The sequence below is a fragment of the Meleagris gallopavo genome, chromosome 5 (assembly GCF_000146605.3).
Source record: "Meleagris gallopavo isolate NT-WF06-2002-E0010 breed Aviagen turkey brand Nicholas breeding stock chromosome 5, Turkey_5.1, whole genome shotgun sequence".
NCBI classification, from domain to species: domain Eukaryota; kingdom Metazoa; phylum Chordata; class Aves; order Galliformes; family Phasianidae; genus Meleagris; species Meleagris gallopavo.
This window is the reverse complement of record NC_015015.2, coordinates 18,499,921-18,509,097: the sequence shown is the minus strand read 5'-3', so window position 1 is coordinate 18,509,097 and position 9,177 is coordinate 18,499,921. Positions and strand designations below refer to the sequence as shown.

The following is a 9,177-nucleotide window of genomic DNA, read 5'->3' as shown; positions in this document are numbered from 1 at the left end:
CGCCGCCGCCCCGCCGCGGGCTGAAGGACGCGCTGCCTCTGGCCGCGATCTGGCGAAATTTGCCACCACCCGGCCAGGATTCCACACTTCCTGGCTCTCGGCCAGCCCTTTTTTTTTTATATACAATCTGCCTTTCGTTGGCTCCTCCCAGCGCAGACAAAGGCTGCCGGGCCGAGCCGAGCCGCCCTGGGCTGCGGGCGCTGCTCCCCCCGGGCACAGACCCCACCTCGGTTCGGCGGGTCAGAAAGAGTAAATCCCTCCGGCCGTTAGAGGAAGCAAGCGACGGGACGCGCTGGAAGGGCTCGGTGGCCCTTGACCCCGACGGGCCGGGGATGCTGAGGCTGCTACCGGCCCCAGCTCGGCTGCCACCAGCCCGAGCCGGTGTGCGGAACCCTCCTTAGCGCCGCATTACACGGACTGCTCCTCACGGCCCATAAACTCGCGGCGCGGGTGCGCTGGATGTGCCGCTTAAAGCTAGGGCGGGTTTTACGTTAACCTTACGGTTCAAGGACGCTCCGGCAGCCTCAGCCCCGTGCGGTGTTCAGCTGTCACTTTCTGCTGCAAGTATCGGACAGGAAGCTGCTGAAACCTTCAAGAGATTAAAAAGCCACAATGAGTTGCAGTCACATCGCACGTATGAGTACTATCAGGCAGTCACGCCAACGTGAGGAGAGCTACTTGAAGTTCCACTGAAGGAGCTGAGACCTTGAAACACGGGAAGATGACATTTACATTGGTAAAACGGAGCCATTTTCTCTACGCCCTTAAGAGAGTTCTAGGAATTCATTAGCATACAGGACTGCTGGTGCCTGGTAACCCAACGCACTGGTTTTTAAAAGAAATCAGCGTTTTACAACTGAGTCTGGTCCTAACATCAGAAAAGGAACTGCTGCCTTGGAAGTGCTGTGCTCACACATCAACTCGTGCTGGGACAGATCCTTTGACACTGAGCTGTGCTGGATGTGACCCTAGAGAGCTCAGAGGACATCACTCACCACACGTGGTTCTGTTTCTCCTTTTTCAAATCTAGATGTTTAAAACAAAGCCTCACTGAGGTACTATAACCCTTACCTACTGCCTATTCTTACTGTTAGGGGAACACAAATAGGATTTACTCTTAAGAGCACAAAATCAGTACCTGGAACTTGCAGACTATGAACACACAAAAACATGCTTCGTGTCCCAGAAGGATGAAGTATATGACAACAGCTGATAAACTAAAATTTTATGTGCTGGAATAGTTATCAGGTAATCTACTAACAATTGAAAGCACGCACTGCCACTAGTTCTGCATCTGCTTTTCAAGACAACATTTGCTAATCCCTCAATGACAACAATGCAGAAGCAGAGTTTGAGTGGTGGTCTTCAACCTGCAGTCACAATCTAGCCAGGAAAATAAAGATGCTATGCAACTGGAGAAGCAAAGCTCAAGTGGTTTATCACACTTGAAGTGTTCTTCATGGGCCAGCAAGAAATTCAAAAAAGATTACACATTAGCAAATGGTGACTTAATGTACCTGAGCAGTGCTGTGCTCTGAGACAAACACTGCAAGAAAAAATAGGAAAGTTTTGGGAGGAGGAGGTATTCAGGCCAAACCAGTACAGATCATAGAGCAGATCTCAGCTTCTAACATAACGTGAACATGCAAGTTCTGTATTTACCATAAAAAAAAAACACCAACAAAAACAGGAGCCGGTATATTTCCCCAAATTTAAACTCATATGGTTATGAATCAAAACCTGAGACAGACACCCAAACATGCAGAGGTCTGTAACCTAAGGTTTAGGAGAGGAGAGCTGCTCACCAGACCAATTGGTTGCAAGTTCAAGACACCATTCCCACAACACAAACTTACTATGACCATCCTGGTTTTTGGCTGGACTTCTTATAGGAGAAAATGAAAGAAGGAGCTGAAGAGATTTGCTGCCACTGTGCTGGGAAGAAGGTGGGTTCCTCTGTAACTGCATCTTTAGAAAGGAGCTCTGTGGAAAGAAGAGAGACCTTATCACTGACAGCAAAGGCCCCAGTTATCTCATGCAAGTGTATAGGTACTGGGAATATTGAATGCATAGCAAGGACAGACAAGCAAGACAAGTAGAAACATTAGCCCACAAGAGGAAAATTAAAGTCTTCCATGAAATTTCATCTTACCTAACACTTTGGCTATATGAGAACATATATGAAAACCTCTTGTAATCACCATACTTTGTCTAGGTTTCTTTAGTAGAGAGGGAGACATGTTCAGAGCAGATTCTTCTCACCTGGGTCAGACAGCTGTGTTACATTAGGAGAAATTACCCTCTGGAGAAGTCTGTACACCTCAGCTGATTCCAAAAGGTGGTGCCTTAAAAAGCACACCTAATTTCTACAATTAGTTAAATTCTGCCCCAAAGCTGTCCCCACCTGAGTGAGACAGAGTTGCAGTTAAGAAAAGATCTAATAAGAAGGGTTATCTGTAAGACTGATGGATGAGGAAAGCGACCTTCAGCAGCTCCATTTTTACTTTTAGCTTTAGTGAGATCACCAAGAAGAAAAGAATGTGGGAAGCACAGAACTTTCTTTAGAACTATAGACAAGTGATAATTCACAAATGTCTGTTCATAGCATTGGAGCCAACAAGTGCTACAGACTGCTGTTCTGTTTGTGTGCAAGGTATTGTCTCTTTGGCCTTGCTCAATTTTGCAGCATTGTCTTAAAGAATAGAAAAGCAAGCAAACGGACAACATCAAAGACGCTGCTACAAATGCTTATATTGAACGGATATGTGACAAATAGCTACAGCCTTAATTTTGTTTTTGACACTCTGCTTTGACACCACACATCCTCTCTGCAGCATTTTCTGCAAGACAGCCTTGAGAGCACACACGTCCTGCTCTCACATAGCCTGCTGCTCACTAAGAGCCAAACCACAAAAGTTGTGACTAACAAATGTGACCTTTAATTGGCTTGCTTTATAATGCACTCAATGATGGGAAGAATCCATGGCATAAAGCCTTTGCTTTGTCTGTGTGATCTGACAGGTCTTCAGCATCATATACTTCTTAGAAATGAGTGCTGGGAAAAAAAGAAAAACAACAAAATACACACAGCATGGTCTAGCAGGGCAATGAGGAGAACCGTAATGCCTGAAGAGCATTCCTAGTTCTAGCACTAGTTTCCAAGGGGCTGAGAGCTGCAGCTGAACACATTCAGTAGTCGCCATCTTTCAATCTGTTCTTATTCTGTCTAAAGATCTTTTTCCTTTTCCATCTGCTGGGATAGCAGATATTTGCTAGTTGTCAAATGAGCAAAAGAAAGAGAGCACGCACAAGCAGTAAAAAAACTACTTCAGTTTAAGTGGATGGTTTTAATAGAAAAGGGTTAGGGGAGAAGTTACACCTGAGGCTAACTTAAAGAACGTGGGGCAGATGGCTGGGAATAAGCTGTGAACTGTAACCTCCTATTCTAGCTTAGACACTGCAAAAGTTGTTCAGCAGTTTCTTTCACCTCTCTCTTTACAGCCTGAAGAGAAAACTCTGTGTATTTGAGATGCTACAAAGCTTAAACGTCTCCTACAAGGATTTTTTTTTCTTTAGCTGAAGATTCCTGTTATGATTTCAAGTTCAGGAAGGGAAAGGGAGGGAAGTGTCTCTAAGTTGTGGGATTGAGAGAACTTCATTAGCCTTACAAATCAAAGCTCTGGCACAAATGAGGTTCAGGAAACTGCAATTCCACTGGGGGGATTTTGGGGGTAATAAAGAAGGAATGGCTTACCTCTTTCCAAGGTCAGTACTCACTGAAAACTCCTAAAGGAGGCAGTTTCCAAGTCAAAATGCCTGCCCCTCGGCTGCCAGCCCTTAAATGAGGTTAGGGAGGGGTGGATCCTGAGTTGCACAGATGGACCCTTCCAGTCATGCCGGTGAATTGTTTGCACCTGTGCTTTCAGGGCTGGCTACGCCCCTTCAACAGGTGCTCAATCACTGTTTCAGGTCATGGCCTAACGGTTCCCATATACCCCAGTAGAATATTGCATTCTGTCCTGAAAATCTCATCAGAAAAACATTAGCAAATATAAAGGAATTCATCTTAACAAAGTAGAAGTTGTAAGCACTGATTAGGAGACGCTGGATAAACTGGAAGAGCTGAACACAGCTGGTTGTGCTGTGCATGAGATACAAGATGCAAAGCTGTAAAACTTAGAAATGGAGTAAGGCGCCATGAGAGTGGAACAAACGAGCTTTGCTAAAGTGAGAGCACTATTATTTTGAAGAAGGAGAAAACACAAAATGACAAATACTAGGATGAGCACTGTTGACTATAAGATCCATCACCTGGTGAAGAAGTTGCTCAGAGGCACTTCTTGTGGTATTTTAAATAAGTCCAATGCTATTGTTTATGCTTTGGCTTACCAAGCACAGTGGGCTAGTTGATCTTTTACAGTGGAATTTTCCATCTCCAATTTCTGTGTTTCTAATGCTTGTGCTTCTCCCGCATAGAGTGCTGTTTGTCACGTCAGTGGCAAACCACTGAGGGAGAAGACAAACAAACTAGCCCTCCGGGAGAGATTTAAATGAAGAAAAGAACTAAAGCATGTTTGTGTGTGATGTTTCACAGTCATAAGTCATAGTCAGGCAAAAGAAACAGCAACCAGCCTTCCTTAGTCAAGCAAAAGCAGTAGCAATGAACCTTCCATATACTGACCTCTGCTAGAAACCATAATATAAATTTCCAAAGGGGACAAAAAAGCACAATAAACCCTTCCTTCCGTTATCCTGCTTTAATTTTTCACATCTCCTGACTTTGTCTCTCTAGCATCTCTATCTGCATCTTCTCCCTTTTGGCTTTCATCCCCAAGGTTAGTAAACAGAATATTTAAATTAATTACTTAGAATCCTCAACATCCATCCTAAAACCTCTCCAACCTAGTTGCTGTACCCTAGACCTGAGGGCAGTATGCCAAATTTTCTAAATACCTTTCAGTCAATCCTCAGTTCGGTTTCCATCATCTCCAACATACTATCCATGGCTGCTCTCAACAAGACTGTTCTCTTGCATAATCCTTTTGTTCTTTGTGTACTCTTACCTCCTTTTTGTCTTGTCACTGTATCTTCTTGAGGGAGGACTTTTTTGTTTTGTTCACTTTTCTTCTCCTTCATCTTGTCTCCAGACAATTGAAAACACACACAAGAAATTAATTACAATGCGTGTTTATACTCTCTACTCCAGTCCAAGCTCTTCTTTTCTCCATGTTATAGTATAATATATGTAAGATGTGGCCCTCCTGCCTCTTTAACTCATGCCTTTCTTTCTCTAGGTCCTTATATTCAAGAAATGCTTAAACTTTCCAGACTCTTTAAGTAGCTTCTGTCAAATAATCTCCCTACTTATCCACAGAGCAATGCATCTCAGCCTGAGAAGCATATCAAAATGCCTGCGATGCCTCTTCCTCCAGCTTTCAAAAATGATATGGGTCTCCACTCACAATCACATAGAACATGGCTACAAATATCACTGCCTCAGCTTCTCACTTAATTTACAATCTGTCGGCTGTGCCTGTATAGATGTCACTGCAGTGGTAATTTTGGAGAGGTGAGCAATGGCTCAGTTACCAGCTGTGAAGAAGTCTGATATTTCATGTATCAGCTATCTGCTGGCAACAACTTTAGGTTACATTCCCTACCAGAGCTGCACACCCTAAAGGGTACACATGTGGTATAAGGCATGCGTACAAAGCATTTTTCTTACAGCAAAACAAGTGAATCAGTAGGTGTTAGATGACTCTCCTTGGCAAATGGATGTCAAATTGCACAGTTCTAGTTACAAGAGGCTTCTAAGATGTCTTTCTCTATTCAACCCATCTTGCCGTGATTCATCCATTGGTTTTTAGTTTGCTTTTTTTTTACTTCCCACATCTTACTTGCTGACCACGTTACATTCCGTGGGTACAAAACGGCTGAGACAGAAGCATTCTGATGTGGTAAAGCCAATACTGTGGGGAGATTTCACAGTAAGAAACACAAGTTTTCTTCTTAAAATGTCTAAACCTACTCAAACGTGCTTTTACGTACTCCTCAGAGCCAGCTGAATTTGATGAATCTACGTAGACACAGCAGGACACGTTCACCTCCTGAGCTGACTGGCACAAAAAATGGTTTGGTCAGAGGATAAGGAAAAATCATGAGTTGCACTAGAAGTGATCACAATGGTTCAGTGTGGAACAGAAGTGATGAGTGAAGCTATATTATAAGTTTGAAGTAGAGAGGCTGAGAAGGGCACAGAGAGGTATTTGAAAGATACACTTCACTTACTCTTAGTAAGACACAATTGTTCAGAATATGCGTGGATTGTGAAAGCTATATGGATGGTAAAGTGAAGGTCAGCTCCAAGGCTTATTTCTCCAGGTTATCAGATGCATTTTATCCCAAATTATTTATTGTGATGAGATAGGTCTTTGAGACATGAAGGTACCATAAACTATGTTAGTGTAGCTGAGATAGTATTTGTAAGGGAAAGAAGATATAAAATGATAAAAATGCTGCTTTGCTTAAATGAAGGTGCAGTCTGCACATTATAACATTTCACAAGCAAGAAGGGGCTGTGCACTTGTAGAAGTCAGCTCATGATTGCCAGTATAAATATATTTAACTAGAGAACCCTGCATGTGTGTATTCACGTTGCTTATGAGCAATACTGTGAGGTGGCCAAATGGCTGTGAGGACAGACATACTGTCCTATGGAGAGCTTACATGGGTGTTTGAATATCAGCTGTGGAATCTGTCTAGGACTGTACTTTTTGTGGATCAGACTCATATCCTAACTGTGCCAAGATGAAGCTGGGCAACGTGGTTTGTCACGTCTCCAATTCTTAGAATTTTTCTTGGTCTCTCAGGTTTTTGATTTATTTTCAAAAACTCTCCTCAGAGACTGTTCTTTATGTGAAACTTACTCTTGTGCCAGGTAAAACTGGAATTTCAGTCACTCATAAAAGAAACCCAAGTTTTTTTTGTGTGCTTATGCTGCTAACTCACTAGAGCACACACAAGGCCAACACTCAGGTTTTACTACCAAAAAACATTCAATGACATAGCCTCCCTCCCTTCCCCATCATTTTCATACCTTGCTGAAAGGTGAAATCAAAATGACAAAAACATGTCAATTAATCAGTAATTCTGGATTATCACTCATCAGTACCATAGGTATCACTCCCTGAGCATGCCCTCTCTCACATCCTCTCTCTGCAATAGAAGGGACATCTGCCAAGGTCGTGGCTAACAAAAGGCACAGTCCCAAACTGTAGAATAAATACCTTTAATGAGACATGAATAAAGCAATGTCTAAGCTATACTACATTACATCACAGGCCAGAAGGTCTGTCAGGTGGGACATACATGCAGAGGGCAAAAAACTGTGATGCTCACCTGCAGCTGGGGAACGTCTTACGAAGGGACACTGCGTTAGACTACATCTAGTATGTGGCGTTCATCAGCATGGAAGAGATGATGTTAAAGTCTATGCAGGGGATTTTTGAAGCAAAAGGCAAAAGCATGTGTATTTGCATGTTTGTTATCAGATAGACCATGTTCACTGTGAATGACCAACCTGCTCACAAGCTAGTTTTACACAAGACAGACTCTTGGTTAGTCTAATTTTGCTGTTGTTACAAGAAACTGAAAATTGGGCAACCTATCCAAGTGCATAAATCTCCACTCGGGCAGGCTAGCAGGGACCCCAATTATCTTGTGTTTAGTTAGTAGGCAGCGTAGCATATTAATAGCCAGAATAGGTCTCCACCACTATTTTTACCTGTATTAGCTAAATTAAAGCTAGCAAGGAATGTTCTTTGCTCTTCAATCACTCCTTCTTCACAATTGCAAACATATCTGAATTCATTTCCACATCTATATTGTCCAAAGTGCGTGAAGGACAGATATCTTGCTGAAGAAAATTCCATGGCACAATGATGGCACCCAGTCCTGGGAAGAGGTATAGGGAAATAGCTGCGTTAACATGAGTTAAACCATGCCCTTGCTAAATATGTACTCATGGCCTGAACTGCAATGTCAATGAAGCTGATTCTAATGAACTATAATCCGATATCGTATTGTCCCCCTTTTTTTTTAACAGACAGAATATAAAAGTAAGGGGGGGGGGAAAAAAAAAGGTCTTCCTCTGCAATAAATACAGAAGGTTAAGCAGTGAATTCTTCTGTCACCCGCATTACCCCTGAAGGAAACATTTTGCTGACGAAAAGGTATTTTTTTCACCTGATGAAACTTCCACTATACTTCAGTGCTCAGGGGAATGAAAGTCTTTGTGCACAGGATACAGACTGCATGCATGTACATACTTGCATTAGCCTGTCAACAGGGAAGAGAGGGCAGAAGGAACCACAATTAGCAGCTGACCCTAGGAAGATGTGGACAATCATAGCTGCAATGTATTTTTACCACCATAGTGAACTTCTAGTGTTTACTGTACACATATGGAATGGTGTGCAAGGTGGTGAGCTGTCTGAACAAATAAACAGAAGAAGCCAGGGTCCAAGTTGGACTGAACAATAGACTGGGGAGAATGTGAGTCTCCTCTTTAACTGGACTTCCCTCCAGGAAACCTAACTCGTAATAAAATCCTCCTGTATCCTGTGCCCTAGTCTGGGGTTGTTGACTCAGTTCCAGCTAATCATGTAGATCATATTTGCAGAAGGAGATGAATACACGCTGCAGGACACAACCAAGAAAGTATTCTGGAAGAAATCTTCCTGCGCTAGATGACAGGAGAGTTGGCCTTAGCATTTGGGAAAGATTCATCTTTTCCTGAGGCCCCCACAAATCTGACAGCTTCTATAGTCAAGTCATGTAAGAGGCCTAAAAAATTCAAAACTTCTCTCCTGCCCCTTTATCTTGAGAAATGGAAGAGCTGTCCATGCAGGGAAGGAGAATTTCAGAATCTGAGGCTCCTGCTTCAAGTTTGGGTTTGAGCTGCATAGTATGTGAGACGTATCTTTTTGGATTAGAAGTCTGTTTTGTTCCAAAAAATGAAGCTGCTCTTGGACATCTGAAAATCTAAGACATTAATTTTCAAGCTATAGATTTAAATAAGATGACCAAGAGAACAGAGAGACGTGGCACAGGAAGTTTGTAACTCAGAATCAATATTTCAGCACAAACCTGGGTCAGAAGAAAAGTGGTTCTCAAACT

The 9,177-nt window shown here is 42.7% G+C and overlaps 1 protein-coding gene across 6 annotated transcripts in view; it reads right to left on the bottom strand.

The window, feature by feature from the left end:
• Positions 1-3,844, bottom strand: part of PRR5L (proline rich 5 like) — a 50,261-nt gene extending 46,417 nt beyond the window's left edge. For 2 of the 6 annotated variants that reach the window (XM_031553499.1, XM_031553505.1), the window contains exons 1-3: positions 2,937-3,301; positions 1,857-1,983; positions 502-589 (exon numbers count right to left, since the gene is read on the bottom strand). The gene's annotated coding sequence lies outside the window, so the exon portion shown is untranslated. Of the gene's footprint in view, positions 1-496; positions 615-705; positions 1,008-1,856; positions 1,984-2,936; positions 3,302-3,754 lie in introns of those variants that run through there. The other 4 variants (XM_031553500.1, XM_031553501.1, XM_019615502.2 and 1 more) reach the window with 4 other exon arrangements.
• Between the last annotated feature and the right edge of the window lie 5,333 nt (positions 3,845-9,177).